Source organism: Drosophila willistoni (genome assembly GCF_018902025.1).
Source record: "Drosophila willistoni isolate 14030-0811.24 chromosome 2R unlocalized genomic scaffold, UCI_dwil_1.1 Seg167, whole genome shotgun sequence".
Taxonomy (NCBI): Eukaryota; Metazoa; Arthropoda; class Insecta; order Diptera; family Drosophilidae; genus Drosophila; species Drosophila willistoni.
Genome location: NW_025814050.1, coordinates 14,457,696 through 14,482,452, shown reverse-complemented (window position 1 = coordinate 14,482,452; position 24,757 = coordinate 14,457,696). Strand labels below are relative to the sequence as shown.

General features: G+C 32.8%; 2 long non-coding RNA genes across 3 annotated transcripts in view; one reads left to right on the top strand and one right to left on the bottom strand.

Annotated features, from left to right (window-relative positions):
• Nucleotides 1-24,757, top strand: part of LOC111518598 — a 44,782-nt gene that overhangs the window by 19,152 nt on the left and 873 nt on the right. For both annotated transcript variants that reach the window (XR_002724010.2, XR_006954191.1), the window contains exon 3: nt 8,997-9,083. This is a non-coding gene — a long non-coding RNA (uncharacterized LOC111518598). The remainder of the gene's footprint in view (nt 1-8,996; nt 9,084-24,757) is intronic.
• LOC111518596 lies at nt 8,879-16,876 on the bottom strand. The gene is made up of 3 exons (XR_002724008.2): nt 16,608-16,876; nt 14,795-14,893; nt 8,879-8,910 (listed from the first exon to the last, which is right to left on the bottom strand). It is a non-coding gene; the product is annotated as an uncharacterized LOC111518596 (long non-coding RNA).

Here is a 24,757-nt window from a genome sequence, read left to right as displayed (position 1 = left end):
AAAGTAATCTTTTGGAATGGCCGAGTTAACCTCTCTTTAGCCTTATCTATGGAGCACGAACGCAAGAGAAAGAGTGTAAATGTTTGTCTAATATGTAAAAAGTAAGGGTTATGCAAAACAATATATAGAGTAATAACAATCTTTATCAATAGAGTCATAATATTCAAAAATGAGTAAATTTATCAATAAATAGTGTGATACAAATTTAACAACTATTTTCAATAAATTGAATGTTGGTTTAAATAATAAAAAACACTTTTTCATAGAATTGTTATACCACAGTCATCGAAATCTTTTGCCCGCTATGTGTATTGTTGCGATTATAGACTCATCTAAAATTTGTTAAGTAACACAGTAATATTTGTCATACTCTTTAGAATCACTAGAATAGATACCACATATGTATAATAGCCGTCATTGTCCCAAAAAATGTATTATTTCACTTTGCAGTTATTAATCAAAATTAGAAATAAATATTTTAATACCCTTGGAGTAATGTTTCCCCGCAAACTTTAAATCGAACATACTTTTTTCAAAAATATGCCATATAAAATCCTTAAGAATTTTACTCAATCGCTATAACTATTTGCATTGTTAATGTCTAAATAATTAATATTCCCCACTTTACAGCCCATTCTAGTAGCAATGCTTTTTTGTTTTTGAAGTAAATAAACACAAAAAGGCAAGAAAAGAAAACAATGTTCGACATTCGACGGTTGACGTTGTCGTCCAGTCAATTTCACTCATTGAAACCAAGGCCAAAAGCAAGTAGGAATTAAGACCGAGCCAAAAATAAAAAGGGGGAAAAGAAAAGAAAAGCAAAAAAGAGAAAAAAAGAAAAGAAGGAGAAAGAAACTTTCTTGTTACATTTGTAATTTTTCTTCACATTCGTTTTCGCATGTTTTCATGATGTTGTTTCAACTTTTGTTATATATATTGCATACTTTGTACATGTCAACATTAAATATTCATGATGCAGTCAGGAGCAGAGAGACGAGAGAAAACGAGAGGGAGAGAAAGAGAAAAAATACATATACACCCCTATACACTAACATATTCAGGCATAACGGTACATCTTCATACGCAGTGTAGCCCATAACATTTCTTGCCAGTACCATATTAGTTTATTTACCGTTACACGCTCAGTTGCCTCTATGGGAGTGACATACGGGAGTGCGTAGAAGTGAGACAGTGAGAGTGAGTGAATGAGAGAGAAAGCCATTTGGCACTGCCATTAATGTAGCCGCTAAGTGGCAATGTCATGCTAGGCTAGTCCCCACTGTAACCGCAGCAAAAAACGACCCACAGCAGTTTCACAAGAAATAGAAGAAGCAGCATCATGCTGATGCTGACGATGATGATGATTTTCATCCCAAAAAAGGGTGCGTGGTGTACTTGCGGAGGTTGGGACAGGATGGGGCGACCACTTTTACATATTTCATAAGCAATTTACTAAGCAGGAGCCGAAAAAAAACGCTTTAAGTACTCGTCACTCGTTATACTTGACTCGTTACTCTCAATTGAAACCGTTGACAATGCCAAGAGTCAAAGGTCTTGGCCTATAATTTATGATTACATATTATGACATACACACACCCACACACCCAAACACACACACATGTGCACCTCTTACTCTTCCTCGTATATTTTTCTGCTCATCGGCTTCTGTGTGTGTGTGTCGAGTCTTTGTTTTTTGTCTCTAAGTCTTTGCTTCCTATTATTTTGTTATTAAATTACACGCAATTGCTTTTTGCTTATGTTCGTTTTGTATGTGAATGTGTGTGTGTATGTGTGCGTGTATGTGGCTTTTTATAAGTCAAGCAAAAAGTTCAAAGTAAAGTCACCTCTCATTCCCAACCTCCCCCACATATATCATCAAGGACCAATGTCATTAAAAGTTGATTTGGTTTTATTAAATTTTTGAGCGGTTATAAGCTGTGATGATTTTGAAACATTATTGTTTTTTGAAAAATAAAATATAATTCCCAGCACAATTTGTTATATGCCAAAAATTGTTTTTGGTACAACAATGTTCTTGAAATTATTAAGTTATTTTTGTTTGCATTTCTTATACTACATTCGTTTAGAATTGTCAGATAATTAGTCTCATTCCAACCGCTGCTAAAATTATGGAATTGACATTAAGCATTCAACTTAAATGTATGTATTATTCTTTTAAAACTAAATCTTACTCAGAAAACTATAAGTGAAATAATTAGGTTTTCAATAGGAGAGTTTTCATTTTCTCTAATTAAAAAGAGCTTAAAACTATAGCCAAGAATTTTTTTAATCAACTTTAAATTGTCCAAGCAATGAGTTTTTTTTAAAACAAATTTTATGAAAAACATATCTGACAAGTATAAATTTAATTAATCTAGAAACAACACACTTTTGACTTTAAAAAAGGTTTTAAAGTCGTAGAGAAAGGCATTTTGGATACACAAATGATAAAAATCTTTTTAAGGAAACATAAGTTTGAATAAAAACGTTCATCCATTTATTATTCATGTAATCTTTAAAATTTGTTTAAAATTTGGAAAACAAATTTAAACCCTTTGGATTAACTCTTCATTTCACTTGGCCACAACTCAATTTTAGGGATACAACTTGATTTCAGCATCAATTTCACCTTCAGTTTTTTTTTTTTTTTTGCTCACAAAAGTAACTCAATTATTTCGTTGACACAAAGCACATAAAAATACAAATAGATGACATCTAACAGCAGTTGGTAGCAAAGGGGAAGAAAAAAAAGGGACCACAATGAGTTCCTTATAATGTGTTTGGGCGTTCAGGACTTTTAGATATACACACACACACACACCCATACACCTATGCAGAGTGATTTGTCTGTACCTTTTTTTTTTTTTCTTTTTTGCTGTTGTGTTCCTGCTGTTTTTGCCTACGCCTTTATCGCAGATTAAGTGCGACGACATCATCGTCTCATTTCCTGTCCCCTGTTCAGTTCTTTTCTGTTTTGTTTAGTCCTATTCTGCCCTATCCGTGGCCTTGCCCTGCTCTCTATTCGTTAGTTATATTGTGTTGAAATGTGCTTACAGCACATTAATTTCATGCACCTGGCATTAAGATAATTGTTGCCTTTTGTTTAGTATGCCGAACTATGTATGAAGATAATCAACTCGCAATTTGGCAATGTGTTTTCCTTTCTCTTAACGGTTTTTTTCCCTGCTTTGTTTTGTATTAGATAAGTTATAACTAAGTGGAGGACAGATGGCCAGGTGTTTAAGACTAGGACATACGATTCAGGAAGTGATAATCAATTTGTGAAAGAAATCCAGGCAAATCATCTTAAAGTTTCTATTTGAAGTTTGGTTAACTTTAGCTTGGCTTGGCTTATAAAGTAACAAGTTTTTACTCTTTGCAATGGCTATCTTTTAGATTTAATTCAATTTGAGTGATAAATCGAATATATGGCTTAATGAATAATACGTTTCAAAATATCCTAGTGAGTAGTTGTGAATAACTATAATACAATTTTACTCCAAACATCTTGAAATTATTATATTATCTCAGAATTTGAACTCCAATATTTGCCCATTAATATCATGTACTCTGCGAACAAAATTTTGGGCTGCAATCCAAGACTTAAAATTGTTGTGCATTTGAGCATTAGCTAGTATTTTTTTATACTATCAAAAATTGTTGGCTTTTGCAAATACACCTAGACCTCGCTTTGCGTTGGGGATACGTTCCAAAAAAACACGACGCAAACTGAAACGACGCAAAGTGAATTAAGATTTTCTATAGGCAACCATGGAAAGATCAAAGATAGGTTCCCGGGCCATAAAAAATACTAATTTCTAGAAAGAAAAATTGAACAAAGTAAACATTTAAAAACAAAAATATTATTGCATTCATTCATTAAAAAAAAAATTGCTTCCATTAAATCAAAATAACCTATTCAATTATTTATCTTTATAAGTTTTTAGTGGCTTCGTTCACCAAAAATTTGTCCAGAGTATGGTGAATAGCTTTTTTTTGTAAATTTAAATAAATTTCTTGGTAGCAGTTGATGTTTGCAGCTACCGCCTGGGATACCTTAAAACTTCTGTCATTGTCAGGATCGTTTTTTATAAAAATTCTCCATTGCTTCGTCAATCAGACCCATCGCTTTTGAAATTTGTTTGGAGGATAAACACTGTTCTACGAACATTTCTTTTTTGATATCAAGACGCAATTATAAACAGAAGTAGGTAAGCTAGATGTCAATGTTGAAAAACGTAAAACTGACAAAAATTCAAAGGCAATGTTGGTAAAAGTTGATATTGGCGTTGCCACAATGGCTGATAAGGAAAAAAAAGTTAAGCAGTCGAACTCAAGACAACGCAACAACGAGAATTTAACGACGCACAGTGAAAATTAGTACTAATAAAGCAGCGACGCAACTTCGAAAAAACGCAAAACGAAACGACGCAAAGCGGGGTCTAGGTGTATTTTCTACTGATGTTTTTTCGCTTGTTTTTACGGCTCAAACACTTGCATACTTTTAGGCTTTATGGCTTACCAATGCATTGAATCTCCACACAACTATAACTAGAATAAAATGGGGTAAATTTTTACGAGCATACCAGTGAAGTCCACCTGCTCAGCATACACAACTAAGGTGGGGAGATATTACTACATTTATATACATATATATTCTCAGTACCGTTTTTTTTTTTTGTTTTGTGCGTGGGAAAACCAATTTCCTTTCCACTTTCTATTTTGGTAATATGACCATTTTATGGGCTACGCATGTGTGCAGATTGGGGGGAGGTGGTGGTGAATGCGGAAATGTTGAAGGTGCTAAAGCTAAACACGTACTAGGAAGCAGCATACAAAGAGAAAGAAGAAATATGGTATATGGTGTGCGTTTGCGCGTGTGTGTGTGTGTGTGCACAACATATACAACACCACCTGCTTTTTTTTAATGAAACAATCTCGGCAAATATGATATTTTGTATGCAAACATGCAAAATATTACCAAGGCCCAAAAAGCGCACTCGTCGTAAAATGAAATAAGCCCAGTGAGCCCATGCTGAGCCCAGCCTAAGGGGATGGCCATGGAGGTTGCTTACATTTAGCGAAGAGAGTGGAGCCCTTCGGAAATATGGTGGAAGTGCGTCTTGCGTCGAAAAAGATAAACAAACAAATATTTGCGTTGACAATAAGACAAGACGGTTTTTTTTTCTTTTATTTTTCTTTTTATCAAAATAAAAAAGAATTCAAAATTTTCTGACGGGATGTTCTTAAAAACGATTCCGCCCTGAAAATTTAAAATTTGTCTTTGCACCGATTAAATCCGCATAGTTTTTTTAACGATTAAAAAGTATTTCATTTCATTTCTGGTAAATAAAGGTAAGCCACGACTACTTGATGTTTTTTATTTTAAGATCTTGCTTAAGAGTTAAATAATTTTGAAAGCTATTTAAGCTGTCCTCTATGGCATCAAGAGAAGTGATTTTTTAGTTAAGTTTGTGTTGCCTATTTAGTTAAAAGTTTAGTTTTTCTCTATAGTCTTGGAAATCTCAAAAGTTTTAGCTTAATATTTCAACTTTTACGGAATTGTGGCAGAAATTAAATTTGGGAAAAGGCTTTTTTTGACATTTTGTCGCCAATACATCAACAAGCCTTTTAAAAAATGATTTATTTATATAATTCCAAGTTTATCAAAAAGCAAAGGCAAATTGTCAGTTGCATTTTAAATTAAGTAAAAACCCTTTGAAATACATATACATATAAATATTTCTGTCAACCGGCTTTAATACCCATTCCATTGCCCCAGACCCACCAAAAAGACACGCGTACGTCCGTCCGTCGTTCCGTGTCGAAGCTTTCATTCCCTCACACATACATACATATATCAAATATTGTATATCAATAATTCAATATTTATTTTCACTTTTGTAGGATTTTATTATTATTTTTTTTTATTCTCCCTTTTTTCTTTCTTATTTTGCAGCTGAGCTGTAAGTCGGAACGAGGAAATTTAATCTTTTTCTCCACGCTTTTCCCACTTTCCCCAACTGCTGGCAATTTCTGTGTATCGGTTTTTTTTTTGTTGTTTTCTCTCCTGTTTCTGGGTAACTTTTGACGAGACCCGAAAAACCCAATTAGTTGACGTCGATGACAATGATGTTGACGTTGAAATTTGACATCACATCCAATTGAAAATTGCACTCGAAATTGTATTTATAGGGGGTGAAGCGAAGGAAGCAACATACATACATATGAAAAAAATATATATGTATGTTCATTCCTGACAATTGATAATCAAATTTAAAAAAGTAAAGATAACGCTCTCTTTTGATGATTGTTATTTTTGAAGTTATTATCTGCGGTAAAGACTTGGGGCGTTATTGTGGCTTCCTTTTTGTCGTTGGCTGGACAACCGTGAAACTAAGTTACTTAACTTCTTCTCAATAATAAGGTCTTTGTTCGTTGATTGATTTGTGTGACATATTTAGTGTAAAATTTCACTTTTTTATGTGCCCAAGTAAACCTTAATTTAGATTAAGCTTTGGTTTTCTTTTTAGTATATCTTTTCTTTAAGAAATTCTATGAAAAAATAATACAATGCTACTAAAAAAGCAGTTTATAAATTCATATAAATTCAAAAGATAATTCCAAGAAATAATTCTTAAAATCATTAATACAGCTATACAGTAGAAATTATGTTTCTAAAAGAGCCACTTAAAATAATAGACAAATTTACGTAAATTCATTGATCTTTATAATTTTGTTAATATTTTGAAAAGAAAATACAATTTGCTTAAGTATGAACATGTTTTGTTTCCGTGTCAAGAGTTGGGTATAAACGAACTGGAAATTCTCATTCAACTGCATATCCATTTCCACATCCCACTGCCAAAATTTCATTCCATTTCCTGGCTTTCTGGAACTGTTTGTTCATTTGCCACCCACTAATTACAGTTGATGCATTTGGTTGTTCCCCTTTCAGCCTTTGGTTCTCTTTTGGTCATTTGCACACTTTACATGCTCCATGTCTTGTAGTCCCCAAGGAAACTGGCATTTGTCCAGTTTGTCCACGAAAAGGCCCCGGAGCAGATGCCACCCTGCCTCACTACCTCTCCAGCCCCTCACTCCCCTATCCAGCATTCTCTAAGCTGTCAACAAATTAACTGTGACGCTTGGTCGGTTAGTCGGTCGTTCCGTCGTTTTGGTCGTTTTGTCGGTTGCTTAGTTGGTCCGGCTTGGGAAACGTTCAGGCGATTTTGGGGTCTCGACATGCTTGGCATGTTTGTGCTGCCTAGTTTTAGGCGCAGCGGTACACATGTGTGTCGTAAATTTCACATCACGCCCCCAAGGACCAAAGCGAAAAAGGAGAGAGAAAAAATGTGGCAGCTGCTTTTGGTCACAAATATTGAACAATTAGCTAAGACCTTCTAGTTCCCTTCTGGTTGGGGTGGGAGAGATGAAAGTTGCCAGAAGGATATAAAAATTGTGTCTGGTGATTTAAATTTCCCTGCTCGTCTCGGCCTGAATGCTTCGTCTATTTTTTTTTTTTGTAAACGATATATATTTTGTATAAATAACTCTGGTACGTGCGGTAATGATGCCGACACGTGACAAGGCGACAAGACAAGGCAAGCTACCAAGAAAGCCAAGCACTCCGCCAGGCAGGCGCTGAAATGAGATATTTTTGTGAATATTTATTATGGCATGGCAAAAAGCAAGGCGAAGGTGTATAAATTTGCATGAGCTACTGCCTTAGAGAACTTCTCATATGTGCGAATGTTTGTGTGTGTGTTGTATATGAGGCAAAAGACAAGGAGACACCGAGACGAAAGCACTGCATAAACAAATAAACAAACAATACATAAATTTTTAGCTACCCCACAAAACCGAACGACGCTGCTACGTACAGTGCTTTTAAGGTTGCGAAAAGAAACTCAAATTCATTTAATTTTGTATAAAACTCTTTTTAATGCAAGAAATTGAAAATATTTTCTAAGATAAATTTTTTGTTTATCTAGCAGAATACTAGTAAATTGGTTTTTTGACTAAGAAAACCGTGGAAATTAAACTTGTTAAAAAATTGTAGTCCAGTTTAACTAAATTTTTTAATCTTTTACAACTGGTTTCGAAAATCATTTATTATCAAAGAGATATTCGATCAAATTAGCACTCAAACAATTTGACAAACTTTAAAAATACCAGAGATTTGCAGCTTGAAAATTTCAAAATAGTTTACAAAATTATTTTCAAATATTTATTTCATAAAATTTTTTCAACTAAAAAAGTGTTCTGTGATCAAAAATCAGGCTAAGGGATTTAAGTCGCGTGAAATTTACGTAAATATCTGGTGTGCTGCATTGCAAAATTAGTTTTTAAATTTTGTTGACAATATTAAGCGCACTGTGCCACATAGGTGGGCTCCTTATGCCGGGCACGTTTCCTTTTTTCGTTACTTCCCATTTTTTTCCTTTGGTTTCTTTTTCTTTGTTTTGGCTGTCGACATTTCCGGCTTTTGGCCAGGTCGTCCTCTCCTTGCCACCTTTGCTGGCTTGACATTGGCTTTGATAACAATAATAATAATAAGAAGGTATAATAACAATCATTTTGTGCCCATAAATGCTGCCCCTGCCTCTGCCCGTGCGGTCGCCCCCCTTCTCCTTGGCAATGAAGCTCATCTCGTTCGACTTGTTCTCTTTTTGCTGTTCCCTGCATATCCACTCCATTAAAAATCCACAATTCGCCTCTTTCCTTTTTTTGTTTTTTTTTTTTTATTGAGTAACGGTTTTCTTTTATGTAAAAATTGGTTTATTTATGGCATATTTTTTATATTTATGTATTATAAAAGGCATAAAACATATACATATAGATACATTTTTTTAAAGTAAATAACATTTAATGAGATAAGGCCTCATACACATATCGGGTCAGGAGGAACTGCAAAGATATAGAGCATAAGATAACGATTATATGATATATTTGACTTGTCACTAATCAATATTAATTTTATCTTTTATTTATAGGTAATGCGCTAAATTATACGATAAACTGAACGATTATATATTAGAGAATAACAACAACAGGACATCAATATGGAGCAATTTAATAACGTAAGTAGCAGTCGTATTTAATAAATTGAATGGAATACTTATGAACTCGAAATGTTTTTACAAAATTAATGGATATGCAGTTTTTAATTTCTCTCCCATGTATAAGCAAAATAAAATCTAATATAAAACATAGTGGAAATGAAAATAAAATATAATAAAATAATAACTTCATAAACTAATATTTAAATGAAAAATCTATAAGCACCGAAATTTTTTTATCATCTTTAACAATGACAAGAAGAATTATCACTATGATCATTCTCTTCCCAAAATCAATTATTATCTTTACCTTTTATTCGAATTTTGAATGACCCATACATTATTCATACCATTCAATAAAACTCGTGTTATTTAAATTGTTTTATGCAAAATATATGTTGTTTGACCAATCGAAAGGCTTGATGACAATTTTATGTACCAGAGACACATTTCAGCAATGTACAATATGTTTGCTGTGGTTTAGAAAAAATTGAAAAATATTATGAATAATTCCAATCTGATATAATTTTACTACGAATAATTAGAGACTGACTTTAATAAGAAATTTGAACTTGGAACTTCTTCTTATGTTGCACTCTAGGGTCAATTCCTACACACTACTATTCAACATCTAACATCCCTTGCCTAAAGGTTTTGCCATTCAAATTTGTCTATTTTTCCAATTACCAATAACGATTTTATATCTCCCATGGCTGGATTCTCTAAAAGTATGAGAAAATTATGAAAACTGTAAAATTCAAAAGCCCTTATTAATTTTAGTGAAATATGAATAATAATGAAACAAATCCAACGTCGATTTCTGCAGAAAGGTGTTGCCGAAGATCCAAACACTTAAGGAGAGGGACTTTTGCGGGTCTCGGATCGTTGTCCGTTGTTTTAATAATTTTGTTCTTCTTACTAAAGTAAACGTTGAGTAACGTTTTCAATGACTACTATGGTTGAGAATTATGGATTGTGCCAGTGGGATAACCTTAATTTAAATCGTTTTTCTTGTAGATGAGTCTAAAATACTTATTTTACGGACAATCAATACAATAAACATAGATGTGAACCTTTCTAGCCTTTTGTGATCGAATGTTTAAAAATAATAATAACCACTCTAATATGATGAAAAACATGCATAAATCACTGAAAATAAACTGAAAATCAAAGTGTATGAAAAACCAGAGGGCCGGGGCTAACTTCGACCGCGTCAAAGTTTGTATACCCTTGCAACTTTTTTGGTAACTCTTTCCTTACCTATAGCCATCAAAATGGAAAAACGCTCAAGCTAAAAAGGTTAATGTTTGCGAAAGAACGGCCTACATAGGAAATAACGGAGTTATTGATCAAAGTCACTGTTTTCCACCGATCGTTCCTATGGGAGCTATATGATATAGTCACCCGATCTTGATCAAATTTGGCATAGTCGTTTATATGTGTAATTAATTCACCAATATTAAAATTCACGACAATAGCTCAGAAAATAACGAAGTTATTAAGAAAAGTCACTGTTCGTGACTTTGCCATTTGTATGGGAGCTATATGATATAGTGATCCGCTCCGGCTGAATCCGAGATATACAACGCCTGCAGTATATACAAGCCTACATGCTCAGCTCATTTCAGCTCTGTAGCTCTTACGGTCTAGGAGGAGTTTGCGTTGATCCAGACGGACGGACGGACGGACGGACGGACGGATGGACGGACATGGCTATTTGAACTCGTCTCGTCGTGCTGATCACGAATATATATACTTTATATGGTCGGAGATGCTTCCTTCTATGCGTTGCACACTTTTGACCAAAATTAATATACCCTTTTTGCAAGGGTATAAAAATATCAGCAACTACATATCTATAAACTAGCTTGAGATTCAAGCCTGGATCCTTGTTGTTTAGTTGCCTTTATGACTGGGCTATTTAGACTACTCTTCTATTGAGGATTGCGTATGAAGTTAAATATTCTATAAAGTTCTACCAAACTTAGTTTACTTAGTAAAATTTTCGAGATGTGTCTATTTTTACGTGATAGTGTCTTAAGACATTATAAAGCTTGTATAGCTTGAATATGTACTCCAAAAATTTCATTTAATTTTTCTCAATTTGAAAAATTTGTTTTTGAAGCTCTAAAATAAATATAAAGCATATAAAACGTTTAGCGTTGTGACATGAAATAAGTATTTCAGACAGTTTAAAATAATATAGAATTCAATAAATAATATATATGAAATCAAAACAGGACATCTTTAAAAAGTCCATTTACAGACAAAAGTACTTCGTTAAAAGGTTTTTTTGTGAATATTTAGTCATAATTTTAAAATAATTATATAAGCTCTTTCAGTTGATGGTCGATTTGGCAGGCGACATTAATTTTTTCTAACCTAAGAACAAAATTTATTGTAGTTATTTCATCAGCTAAATCAAAAACTTTACTCAATATTAATTAACTTTATAAAAATTAAGTTTTGACTATAAAAGAATGTTTTTGCGAAATTTTTCTAATGGTTTATCCTGATATAATAATAATCAAAGGCCGTGCTATGTGTAACACATAGCCGTAAATAAGGGTTAATAAAGAACACATATTAAGAAACTTATTTTTAGAAAAAGTTATAGGAAGTAATTCTAATTGAATAATGCATTAAACATATATCAAGGATTTTCCTCTCCACCTGGTGCCATTAATTTTCCTGAAATATTTATGCTTAATTGAAAGTTTCTTAATTTTGTCACCGACTGATTGCTCTACGAACAGAGGAAAATTTACCAGTGGAACCTTAACTTACCTATCAATCAAGTTGTCCATTTTCTAATCAATTTAATCTACATGCATGTCGAGGTAAAGTTGTAGTTGTTGGAGCTTTTCAAGTGTCTAGATTTTTTGGGGATAACTGCATATTGAATACGTACAATCCTCAGGCAAATGGTAAACAGTTTTCTTCAGTTATTTGCCATTCACTCAATAATTGTGTAGGTGTGTGTGTGTGTGTTTGTGTGAGTGTGTGTATTCAGTCGGGACAGAGGCTTAATTACTACGCATTGGGAAAACAAAGTAGAGAATCGAACTGATTTGTTTTCTGTCTATGCAATATGTCCATAAAGCAGCTGCTACTCTATCTCTCTTTCTCTATTAAAGGTGGTGGTGGTGTTTGTGTGGGTGTGAGTATGAGTGTGTGTGCGTAGGATGCGGGTCCTTTTCAGTAACTTTTTGCCTGTGTAAGATAGCCTTTTGTGTGCATGTGTGGGCTAGCATATCCTTTTCTGTCAGTCCACAAAAGCAACAAATTAAACTGTTCTCTTATTTGCAAATGAATTGTGCGTGGCGTAATTTCGCAGAAAACTTTCTTAAAAGGGGGTGAAAGAAAAAGCTGAAGAAGAAGATTGTAGGGGGGTTTTGTTGGAAGATGGAATATATTGGATGTCCTGTAAAACATGCACACGTTCTCTGCTTTACGCTTCAAATAAAATAAGTAGTATAATACAAGAAAAGGAGTAAAAGAACAGACACAAAAAAAAGAGAAGTTAACGAAATTGAAATGAACGCAAAGGATTCTCTATACAAGTTTTATTTCCCTCTTCACTCTCAATCCTGAACATCATCTATCTGTCTTTGGTTTTCTTTTTTCCTTTTTTTTTCTTGAAACTTTTACTGAGGGTCTCGAAGAGAAAGATGATGTGAGGAGAGAAGCGACGTGATACTGTGTGAATGGGTGGGTGTTTGAGAAGTCCCTTTTGCTAAAGCATTTCATACGCTCAATTGCTGGTGGTTAGCCAAACCCGGCTGCGTGTTCTGGTCGACAGTCAATTGAAAATGAAATTGGTAAAAGTTAGCCAGAATCTCCTCAAAAGAAAAAGCCGTTGAGAAGGCGGCACCAACCGGCAGCGGTGCGGCGCAAGGATGTAGTATGTATGAACGTGCGGACAAGCATGCATAATGAGTACCAGGTCCTCTTACTGAATGCGGGCTACCTTTATTTCTTGTCGTTTCCCTTTTATTCTGTGGCAGTTTTCTTACCCTTCCTTATACAGGTCCGTTTATTTCCCTCCTGCATGCTTCCCACCAGCTCAAATTAATACTAAAGAGACGCGTAAAAGTATGCAACACCAAATAGTAAACATTGTACGTGCCTGTATGTGCATGTCTCTGCATGTTTGCTTCTTTTTTTTTTGCCTTCTGTGCGTTTGTCTTTGTTTTTTCCTTTTTTGTGTTCCCTTTTTGATCATAAAAGAGAAAAGTTGCAACAGTTAGGGACCAAAATGTTTGTTACTTATCATTCGACACGTTTTTTATATTTCATAGATTTCTTTTTTTCATTCTGCTGATTTTTTTTTTGTTTGTTCCCCCATTTTTTGAGTGCATTTGCTTGTTGCGTTGACTACGCAATATTTTGGAATTTTACGATTTATCAACGAAAAAGCTTGATTCGGTATTTCTGTGTGTGTGTGTGTGCACAGGAGAAGGACAAACACAGACATGGGGATAAAAATGGAGAATATAGGACAGTTTTCCTGTTTTTAGGGTTCACAAAGTGTCAGATTGTTGTTAAAAAGGTTTAAAACCTGAGATAATGGATGAATGACAGAAAGAGAGGTAGAGAGATTATGTTGCTAAGAGCAGTTTTATGTGCACTACGGAAACGATTATGAGTTGGATGAGCATAAAAATTAAGGGTTTTTGTTTTTACTATATAACTTGTAACATCAGATTTACGGCATACTTTTCAGAAAATTTACATAAATAGAAAAATGTTTCAGTTATTTAAAAAAAAAAGTCCACATTAAGTCAGTTCCTCACCAAAAATATTGATATTTTTACTCATAATGGTCACTAATTCCAAAACTAAACTAGTTAATTGAGTTAGGTTTTTTAATCTATTGATGTTTAATTTCCTATTATGAAAACCAAAAGAGGACTAGATCTAGGGCGTAACTAAAAGGACTTTCTATAAATTTTGTTTTATTCACTTTTTAAACTTATACAATATTTGTATATTTATTTAGTTAAAGTGTCGTGTTCATCTTAATCGATTTACATGATTTCTTTTTAGGCACTTGTAATTTAAATATTAAATTTATGAAGCTTTCCTACTTTTCAAAATAAAATTCTAATATATATTTACTGTCGACAATTCGTTGAACTTTCGAATAAATATTAATGTTCCATATTTTTGTATTGTTTTTTTTTTTTTAGCGGACTAGTAAGACCCAGATGATTTTGAAAACAATCTTTTGAAGTCAAATCTAAATCAAATTTCTTACATATGCAATTTAAAGATTGCAAACAAACAGAATTTCTCATTTTTGCGAAAAAATTAGTTTAAAGGTTATCAAAGGAATCAAATTTGCTGCGTCAAGTAATGGGGTCTTAGAAAAAATTAAAAAAAAAACAACTGTATACCAATTTACCCGCCGGCCAAGTGAATCGAAATGTCTAATGAATAATCTTATGATTAGCGTTAGCTAATCAATTACTTTTCTAATGCTGTTTTCAGCTGCTTGCAATCTAAAATAAATTCGAATAATGAAATGAAAACTTATAATATATATTTCTTTTAAAAAGAAATATTTCTATTATTGAGACAACAAATAACATTTATTTTTTCGACATTACATTTAAAAGACAACAAAAAATCATGCAAAAATTGTTCTTTATTTCAGTTTTTTTTTTTTTTTTTGTAATCTAGCTTAAATTATAATTAATTTTAGTCAAAAAATATATACAAAAACTCACTTTAAAGTTTAAAATGTAATTGCAAATCATTTTGTCTTCCAGTTTAAGTCATTTGAGGTATCGCATTCGATTTCAGTCTTTCCTTTTAGTATGGCATATCTAAAATGAAATACATAGAAATCAAAATTATTTTTCATATAGATATTTAAAAATTCAAAAGTAAACAAAATAGAGGAGAGAACTAAATTTTCGAGAAATAAAAATATCTCTCATCTTATCGTTTATCTAAACAAAATTTCTAGTACAAAGTTATATGTTTTGTTTGTATGATTTATGCTGGTCAAACATAATTTTCTTTGCTATTTTCATTTGTCAAATTTTGTTTGCAGTTGATATGACAAATGGGACAAACAACAAAGCCAACAAAACTCACAAAATGTTTGCATTTTCAAATTGTTTCTTTTTCTATTTTTATGTGTTCTGCATTGAAATTTAACAATTTATTTAAATATGCCTGTCAGTTTTCCCCAAGAAAAAAGTGGATAGGTGTTTTTTTTAATAACAAATAATTTAAATTTTTTATAATTTGATAATGCATTCTAAATCAACCAAAGCGAATTTAAACAATAGCATAACATAAATAGCAAGAACAACAAAAATTAAATAAATTACTACTCAAACTAAAAAAAAGGAAAGAAAAACGTCAAACATTTACTTCTTGATAATTTGTATTCTTTTTTCTTTCAATGAAGTAGGAAAAAAATTGTAATTTTTGTTTCGTTTATCAGACTTTTTAAGGAATTTTTTTTATCCCTGAGCTTGATAATATTTTTGTCTTTTTCAATCGTTTGGATTTTAGGCAGTGCATTGCCTAACTTAAGTTTTCATTTTATAGTCGAAATTCAAATTTTGATTGGAAAAAGATTCGGAAGTAAGAAAAGTTGTACCAAAAATAATTGTATTTTATTTTTGGACAAAACAACGCAATAAAATAATAAAGAAATTAAATTGGCATGTAGAATTTATTTACTTAAAAACGTTTATAAATAAAACGTTATAAATTTCTGATTAAACCCAAAGTTAAGTTCTTTGTAGGTTCTTTTTTTTAGCAATTGAAATTTAGTTACTAGATGAGAATATAGAAAAAATCAAATATTTTTATAAATTAAATTTTTAATTTTATATAGCAATTAAGTGTTTTAATTTTTGTTCTTTTCAAAGGTTTTATTTTTAGAGAAATAGTATGTAATATTTCCAATGAATTAAAAATTAGTTAGGTTTGTGACAAAAAAAAAAAAAAACAGATTTTCAAAAAATTAACTCAAAATGCTGATTTTTTTTTTTTTTTTATTATTTTGTCGCAAATGTGTTTGAAATAGATGTGGAGTCAAATTTATTAAATATTTGTTTGACTTTTGTAAAAATTATTGAACAAATTGTATTTAAAACTTTGACATTTTGCACTTTCTTGAACTGTTTATTTGTATTTTGCGTGAATTTCCGTTAAGTACATAAAGTAAAAATGTTTTCTTTATATAAAATGACGTTTATTGATGAAGGTATTTAAATATTTTAAAAACATTTCCGGATATTTCTGTTGTGTTTGATTTTTCATTTTTATCACTAGAGGAAAGGGATTCCAATTTTTATTTGACCGCATTTCAAGCAATTAATTGGTCCATTTATGATGTATGAAATTTTTATGAACTGCACTTCACACACACACACAAAGAATCATGCATAAAAATTGATTACAAATAAAACTCGATGCTTTCACGCGCCAAAATCCACGTTAAAATCTCATAAAATAAAAGGAAAGCAAAAATTCGACTAAAATGTAGGCCTTGCTTACTTGGTTTGGTGGCATACTTACAAATGTGGCTCATCAGACAGATGCCAGGTTTTTTTCTTGGGCTTTCTGGAGTGTCCCTTCGTTGATACTTTTGCTGTTGTTTTTGTTGGTGGTCGTTTTTGGGGGGCTTTTGTCTTTTCTTCTTTTTTTTGTGGCAGTTTTTCCCACGGCGACTGTGTCGTTTACATATCGTTTCGTACTGCCTCCACATTTTGGCCCCGTCTAAACGATTTACGACACTTTTGCCAACTGCTTTGGCTCACACATTTGCCATATTGTCTGTCTTTTTTGTATATGTGTTTTTTGTATGTATATATATGTATATGTTTGTGTTATTAGCACACTCATCCACCCACTCACACACATACACTTTGAGAGATACAAAAATGCCGCACACGTTCGTTTTTATTATGTTAAATGTCTCCTGGGGCTAGGACCAACGCAACTTGTTTCCGTCTGTGTTTTTCCACATTCGTTGGTCCTTTTTTGCTTTTTCAGTTTTTTTTTTTTGGCTTTTGCAAAATGTTAACTGTCACCTGGGCTTGTCACATTTCACATTCACACACAGAGACTTCACGAGACTTCAGACGAGTTGCGACAAACACGCGCCAAAAAAGAAAAAAATGTAAATATTACTACGCCACTTTGGTTACTTATGTGAAACTGCCATCAACCCCGCTGCCGGAGCTAATACAATTTAGTTGTTCCTCTTTTCGATCTTTGCCGCTTTTAGCTTACAGCACGTCGGTCCAATTGAGACTGACGACAGGCATTCAACGGTCAAAGTCAATGGTAGTACCAAAAAGGATTCGGCTGTCGGAACTCACCTAAGCCAAAAAATACGAAGCATTATCCTGTCGCAAATGAGTTTCGAAAGCTCGTCAGTGGTCGAGTAAAAAAAATCTTTACTCTTTGCATTCAAAGGGAAGTGAGTTTAGTTTGCTTTCTCACTCAAAGAGGTTTTGAGCGTTTATTTATAACTTATCTCTTGCTGTTGTTTTCATTTGAGTCAAGTTATTGAGCATTGACGTTAAGTCTCTTTGTTTTGTTTGAGTGTAAGCATTTGTTTGAGTTTTGTGCATAACTTTGAGATGACTCATTTAGCTGCAACTGGGAGTGAGTGTTTGCTCGGTGTTAATGAGTTACATGATAATTTTATAAATTTTGTTTGAGGGAATCCTTTTCTTGGGAAGTTTGAGTTAAATGTACAAAATCTGCGAGATTTGCTAAAAATATTTTTGTAATATTTTTTACATTTTGAGACACATTTTAATAAAATTTTATTAAATGAATTTCATTCTCAATCAATATCTATCTATCTTTAAAATTTGCTTACTTCTTCGCTTTTAAAATATCTTTTATATTTTGACAAATCTCTTTCAATCAAGGCGTAAATATTGTCTAAATTTTAATTTAATTTAGCAGTCCTCGGTAGATGAGTTGTCTAAGTGGCCATTGAGTCAACTGAACCGGGTTCGAATCCCAGGCTAGTGTATGGATGTAGTTTTCGTCTAAGCCGATGGCCTTAGTTGCCAGTGCTTGTAAAATATAGTTAGGTTGATAGTTTACAACTATATCCTACACTTTAATTATAATAATAATAATAACTTATGATAAAATTCTTTAATGTTTACCACATTTATTAGAACTTCTATTCATACCATTCATACCTCCTTTGAAGAATGAGTAAAATTCACTTCAAATTGTTTTGTAAGTCGAAGTGTTTTTGTCTTTATTAACTAACTGGAATGAAGGGTTCTTTTAGTTTACTTTTTCCTTTTAACAGATTTTACTGAATTTGAACAAATATGGTCTTATATGACCTTATAACCTGACAATGCTTTTCTATGGCTGCTGTAAAAGTGTCCTTTGAGTAATTTTTGAGCCAAATCCATGAGCATGTCAGCTAAAATGAGTTTACACTGGAGTGGACTAAAAATTTCTCTTTGATGCAACTGTAGTGCATATTACTCTTTAAGCACGATTTAACTAGAATTTATAAAGCACTCAACTGCTCAGCTTGGGTAACAGGTTTCTCTAACTCACACTCAACTAACACTCTCTTATTCAAGTGACTTTTACAAAATTTCCACTCAAACCAACTTCGAAATATTTCTCTTCATTTTCGTTAGCTTTCCTTGGCCACAAATTCACCATAGTAGCCTAGCCGAAGCACTTCGTTCTTTTGTCTCTTCGTTGACGTTGTCATCGGCCTTTGAGGACGGCTAACACGAACACGAACACACCAACACACAAAACACGAACACGACCTGGCCTGGCCTGGCCGTTTGCCTCTTAGCCTTAGCCAATCGTAAAAGTTTTGTACGTATTTAGTACAATTTCGGGATTTGGCAGGATGTAACGAGAGTGTAAAGCAAAAAACCGGAGCGCGCGTTCAATGTGCAGTGCTTAAAACATCAATATAAATTAATTGAAATCAACTCAAGAAAAAGGGAATAAATTATAAAAAAAATCATACAAAATTATACAAAAAATCGTAAATTGTTTGTTTTGAAAAAGAAAATGGAAAGTGATGAAAAGTTCTGAAAGAAATTTCTTTAAATCAAAGCCGGCAATATTAAAGCCAGTTAAGCTATAGAAATTCGTCGATAACTTCGGCTTGCCTCGGTTCAGCTTCGTCCTTTCGTCCCAAAATACAAAAAGGATAACACAGAGAATGCGGGGTGAACTACCTATGGCAAAGTCGTGTGCAGGTTAACTTAACGTAGCGTTCTTTTCTTTATTATTTTTTTTGTTTTTCGATTATTAACAACATGTATGAAATGAAAACTAAAAGTATTAATAAAATATACTATATGAAAATGGTAAAAAAAATTATAGTACAGATAATCACATCTCTTTCTGTTTATGTGAGTGTGTGTGTGTGTGCATTTGTGTGACACAATTCTGTCAATTGCAAGGAAAATGGTTAAACATTTTCCAGCTTTTCCACTAATTTCACTGTGTGCTTGTTGGCTCTTTGGCTTATGCAATCCCCGCTGGCTAATCTTGTCACAGTTGATTTTCCTTTACCCATTCAAGGTTTTTTTTCTTCTTTTTTTTGCATTGTCCCTTCATTGGCAAGGGTAAACCCATAAAAATATCTTCTTTGGGTTTACCATTTTCCCCATGTAATAGTGTCGTTTCCTTTAGTTGTCCTTTTTATGTTACCTTTTTTTTTTTGCTTTTATTTTGTTTGCTTGTTTGTCAGGACAATTGAAAATTCAATTGATTTAGCAAAATGAAGTCGCTACTCTGACAGAGACAACAAAGCTCCGTGTGAGGTTTTCCTTTCTTATGTTTTTTTTTTTCGGTTGTGTATGAGTTTTTTGTTTTTTTTTATCTATTTTCATTTTCTGTTTTTACGAGCGGCAAACAAGTTTTTTCTTTCATTTTTTTTTTGGTGTTGTTGTTGGCCCGTTTAAGTGGGTTAGCAAAGTCGTTTTGCAGTTTCTCATCTGGCATTTTCCTTTTCTCAGCTTTTGTTCCGCAATTTTTGGTGTGAAACTAAAGCCACGTTTACTCAGTGATTGTTGTTGCTCTTGATGGCTATTTGTCGGTTTCTCGTTTGTGTTTGTGATTGAAGTTTCGGCCTAAATCGTTTTAGGTGCCAGCTGGCTGAAGTGATTTTTATTTCATCTTCGTCATCTACGTTTTCTCGGTCCCATTCGATTTCTCTCCTTTCTGTGAAAGGGCCAAATGCTGGATTATTGTGCTGTGGTTTTACGATGCAGTATTAAAACTCTACTGTATTGTGGTTTGAAGTTTGACCAAAAGACTTTTGAATATTTAAAGTGACATAAGTGAAATGTTTCAGTATTAATCAAACAGAGGGTCAAAGGTTTAAGGCTTATATTGAATTCTTTTTAAACTTTAGTCCCAATTTCTAGTATTCCTCCATACTAAAATTTCTGCACAATGCCAATTTGGGTCTTTATTAACTTCAAAGAAATGACAGTAATAATTTGTTTTATATTTGATTGAGTGAAGTCGTCTATTTGAATGCACATAAAAGTTGTATACAGAATTTAGAATGCAATTTGAAATGCCCTAAAAAGTATGCAGCGAATTTCTTAGCAATTCTCTTTTCAAGCAAAAAGCAAACCATTCAACTGGCAATCATTAAAAGTTATTGATATCTCTGCCGTCCTTGTCAATGTCCTTTTGATGTTCAAAATGAACTTAAGTGTTTTTGTGTAGCACATTTTTCTGCAGTCGCCTTCCGCCCCCAAAAAAACTAAGAGTAGTTTTTGCCATTTCTTTTAAGACTTTGAAGCAGCTGTTGACTGTTCAAGTATATACTATATACATAAAAGTAACTTCATATATGTAAATATTTATGCATTGTATGAGTTTAGCGGAGTTTTCTTATATTAACAGGATTGATTCTATATGTTGTCAATATGTTGCCTAAATTTAATTAAAATTTTTTACCAAATTTGTGTCACTGGGGATTTTTTTTTTGCCTATTTGTCAAAACATAATCTTCCAAATTTAAAGAAATATTTTTAGAAATTTTTTTCTCTTGTTATATTCGTAGCCTAAGGACATTTGTGTATGGTATTTTTCATATTTTTCTATTAAAGCTTTAATCTTAAAGTCTTACCGAGTTTTCTGCGGCCAATTTTTGTTTTTTCTCTCTCATACACTGTTTTTCTCTTCATCATTCTGTCCCTGTTTTGCCTCTCATAGTGCTACAATTTGTTTAAGCAACTTTCCTCGTTTTGGTGTCAAGTGTTTTTATTAGTTTCAGTGGGGAAAATGGAAAATGAAACAAAAAAAAAGTATAGAAGAAACCAAACAACAACATTGCATTCACATAGAACACAGCTGGCTGCCTATATCCCAAAAACAAAAGCAAACATTTTTATAATGCAGAGAAATGAGAATTTCTTTCTTTCTATGTATTTATATATATTATCTCGTTTAATATATTTGTTGTTTTGGTTGTTGTCTTTTCTTTAAACTAATATCACGCATACGCCAAGTGCGACAAAATGTGTGACTGGAACTTTTTGTTAGGGAAATCGAAATGAAAAACTTTGGCAATTGTCATTAGTTGTCAACAATATGTTAGTATTAATAATACAGATAGAAATTTCTAGATAACAATATTGTTTTCATGATATTTATTGATTATTAGCCTGTCATTAAGTTAATTGAGTCCCTAGGCTTTCTTTAGAATGATTCTTTACTTTATGCTTCAATTCGTTCAATGTGATAGCGCAAACTATATACAAGTTTTACTTCTTAATGACAATTCAGAATATTATCTATATTTGGCTTTGCTCTTTGTCATTTATTAATTAAATTGCTTGGCGATATATTTAAGAATTAAAAACAGCCCAATTTTTCTTTACTTCTGTGTTTCTTATCAATTGAATGATTGATTGAACATTCTAAATGACATATAAACCTTTTAAGCCATGTAACCTTTTGGGAGCTTAAAGATATCAAGTTGTTTATAGTGAAGTAAATTTTGCTTAAAAGCGTTTCTCTTTCTATCAATAGATAAATATATGAACTAGAAACAACTGATTCAATGTTTGATGCAATTGCTTTCTTAATGAATCTACTTAACTTTAGGCATCTATTGAGTTTATATACAAAATCATACTATTTACATACATTTCGATGTCAATTTAGTCCATTTGTTGCTAAGCAAATGAAATTTCATCATTCATTTATGTCACATTTGAGCTTAAGTATACTGAAGTTCTTCTTACTTAACTTCTTCTGTAGTCCTTCAATAACTTGATTGTGCTACATAGATGAGAGTTTTCATTTCATTCCCTAGAATGCATTTTAAGCTCTTTAGTTCCAGACCATATACAAACACCAGGTATACAGGTTTTCAATTTTTAACGGCTAGTGAGAACCATCAAAAACCTTAAACTCCACAATCAAGGGAGGGACTGAAGGGATCCTGTTTGCATGGCCATTCCCATTTCTTTTTTGAAACTGTCTCCTGCCCATTTTCGTAGGAGTAAATAGGAGTTCATGTGTGTGTGCAGGACCAGGCGGAGTTTTTCTTTATCATTGGCTGAAGGTGGAGTTGATGCAATCCCAAGCACCCATTTCACTCATCCATGCTCCCTTTTTGGGGTTACCCTTGCTGTTGACGTTTACAATTGGTGTTGAAAACTTCAGAGCTGGAAATTGGGTAATACGATGAATGACGATGACGACAATGACTGCAGCAATTCTGCATTAAAAGTAGAGACGCCCTTGCACCACCGTCAACACCACTTTCTCTCTCTGAATGTCTGTATTGATGTGTGTGTGTGTGTGAGTTTGTGGGGTAACAAAGAAAATTTTAATTTTTATAGAATGGGCATGACGTTCCTGGCCAACAAACGAACACAAACGTTCCTTGCAACGTTGCCAATGTTCGTGAGCTGTGCTTACAGCGAAAAAAATCCAATTATTTTAAAACTTTTGACAACTGCAACAACAAATGTTGTTGCAACAGCTACAACAACAACAATGCCAGAGCTATGAAAACAATAAGAAAACTGACTACGAGTAAAAAAGCCTGAGAGAGAAAGTCAAAAAAAAAAGGGAAAAAAGAGAAGAAAATGAAGGGTTGCCAGCCATTATAACTTCACTTGAAAAGTTTAATTGATTTTTACAAGTGCATACCTATATACATATATATGTGTGTATATGTAGTAGTGTTCAGAGGCGTGGCATACCTTTAAGGCAACTAAGTGGGTCTATAAGTTGAGTTGATGTACATAAACAAAAATGTGGGGGGCGTAAAAATTGCAAAAAGTAAAGAAATCAAAAAGTAGTCTAGCCCTCGGCAATATAAAGTGCATAGTTCATATATATATATATGTATATTTGTACAAGTACATATATGTAAATATGTACATGTGTTTGTCTGTGTGATATTTACTTTTCTACACTAGCAGAAATTAAACTAGTTGTGAATAGGTTCGTCTTCTTCAACAATTAGTTTCTCTTTAAAGTTTTAACAATTAGAATTGAGTGAGAATTATTTAGCTAGTTTTAGTGGAATAGAAAAACTTCTTCCCCTTTTATTAGCGCGAAAACTAGGGACAGTTGATAAGCTACAGACAGAATCTTTGGTATAACAACTTGGTATATAGCAGCAGACTTTTTAGGCCAACAAAAGATCATAGAGCTGTGGCGGATCCTTGGAGAAGGAAATAAGATATATTACTTCCCCTATGTTACAACTTCGATTTCTATTGTAGAGATTCTTCACTAAAATACTCGATTTTACCTCAGATCAATTAAAATTTGTGTTCCCCAACTGATCCCATAAGATTTTATTATCTATTGAAATGTCCCGCATTGCTATTTTCAATCTTGATTAATTTGGTTTCCCTCAAGAATGGCAGATTCGATTCTATGTTGTCATTGTATCATTCAAACTAAGTTTAAGTTTAATGCCAATTTTTCTCTGACTGTATATATGAGTGCTATGCAAATTGGCATTCCTGTCTATGCCATATGTATGTTGAAAGGGGTTTTTAATTCCATTCTTTCTCACTTTTTCTTTTTTTTCGTTTTAGTTGGTTATTTTTTAATTGCTTTCAGTAGTTGCTTGGTTTTTTCGTAAGTGCTTGAAAAGTAGCTAGAGTTTAATTATTGACTTCTGTCTTAAGGCGTTTTACGCCATAAAAATGAACGTACTAAGAGTTCATTATTGAGCCCAATTTAGTGTTATTAAACTCTGGGGTCAGTTTAAATTGGATTGAGGCACTTAGTAACATTTTATTTAATCGATTAGAGTTGAAAGGGTTTTCATTATAGTTGAATTGAAATATGACAATGCAAAATGGTTTTATCCAATTTTTGAATTAGCTTCTGTGCTAACTTCAATACTTTTCGAGTATTTACTGGTCCTAGATCTGTAATATTATATGTTTTAAATGTCCATAGTTTGGAAAAATAAAGGTTTCTGACATAACTTGTCAAAATGAAGTTGTTTAATGGGCAAGGAAGCCTTCAGTTCAGGTTTTTGCAAATCACTTTTAAGTTGCTTTCTTCTTACTTGAAAATGTTTGCCATTTCACCTTCTTTATTTACCTTAAACAATTTCTTTAAGGATAATATTTTGTTGTTGCTTTTCATACTTTAAGCTTAACAAGTCAAAACGATTTGCACTTTCCAGCCGGCCAAAACCACACACACACACA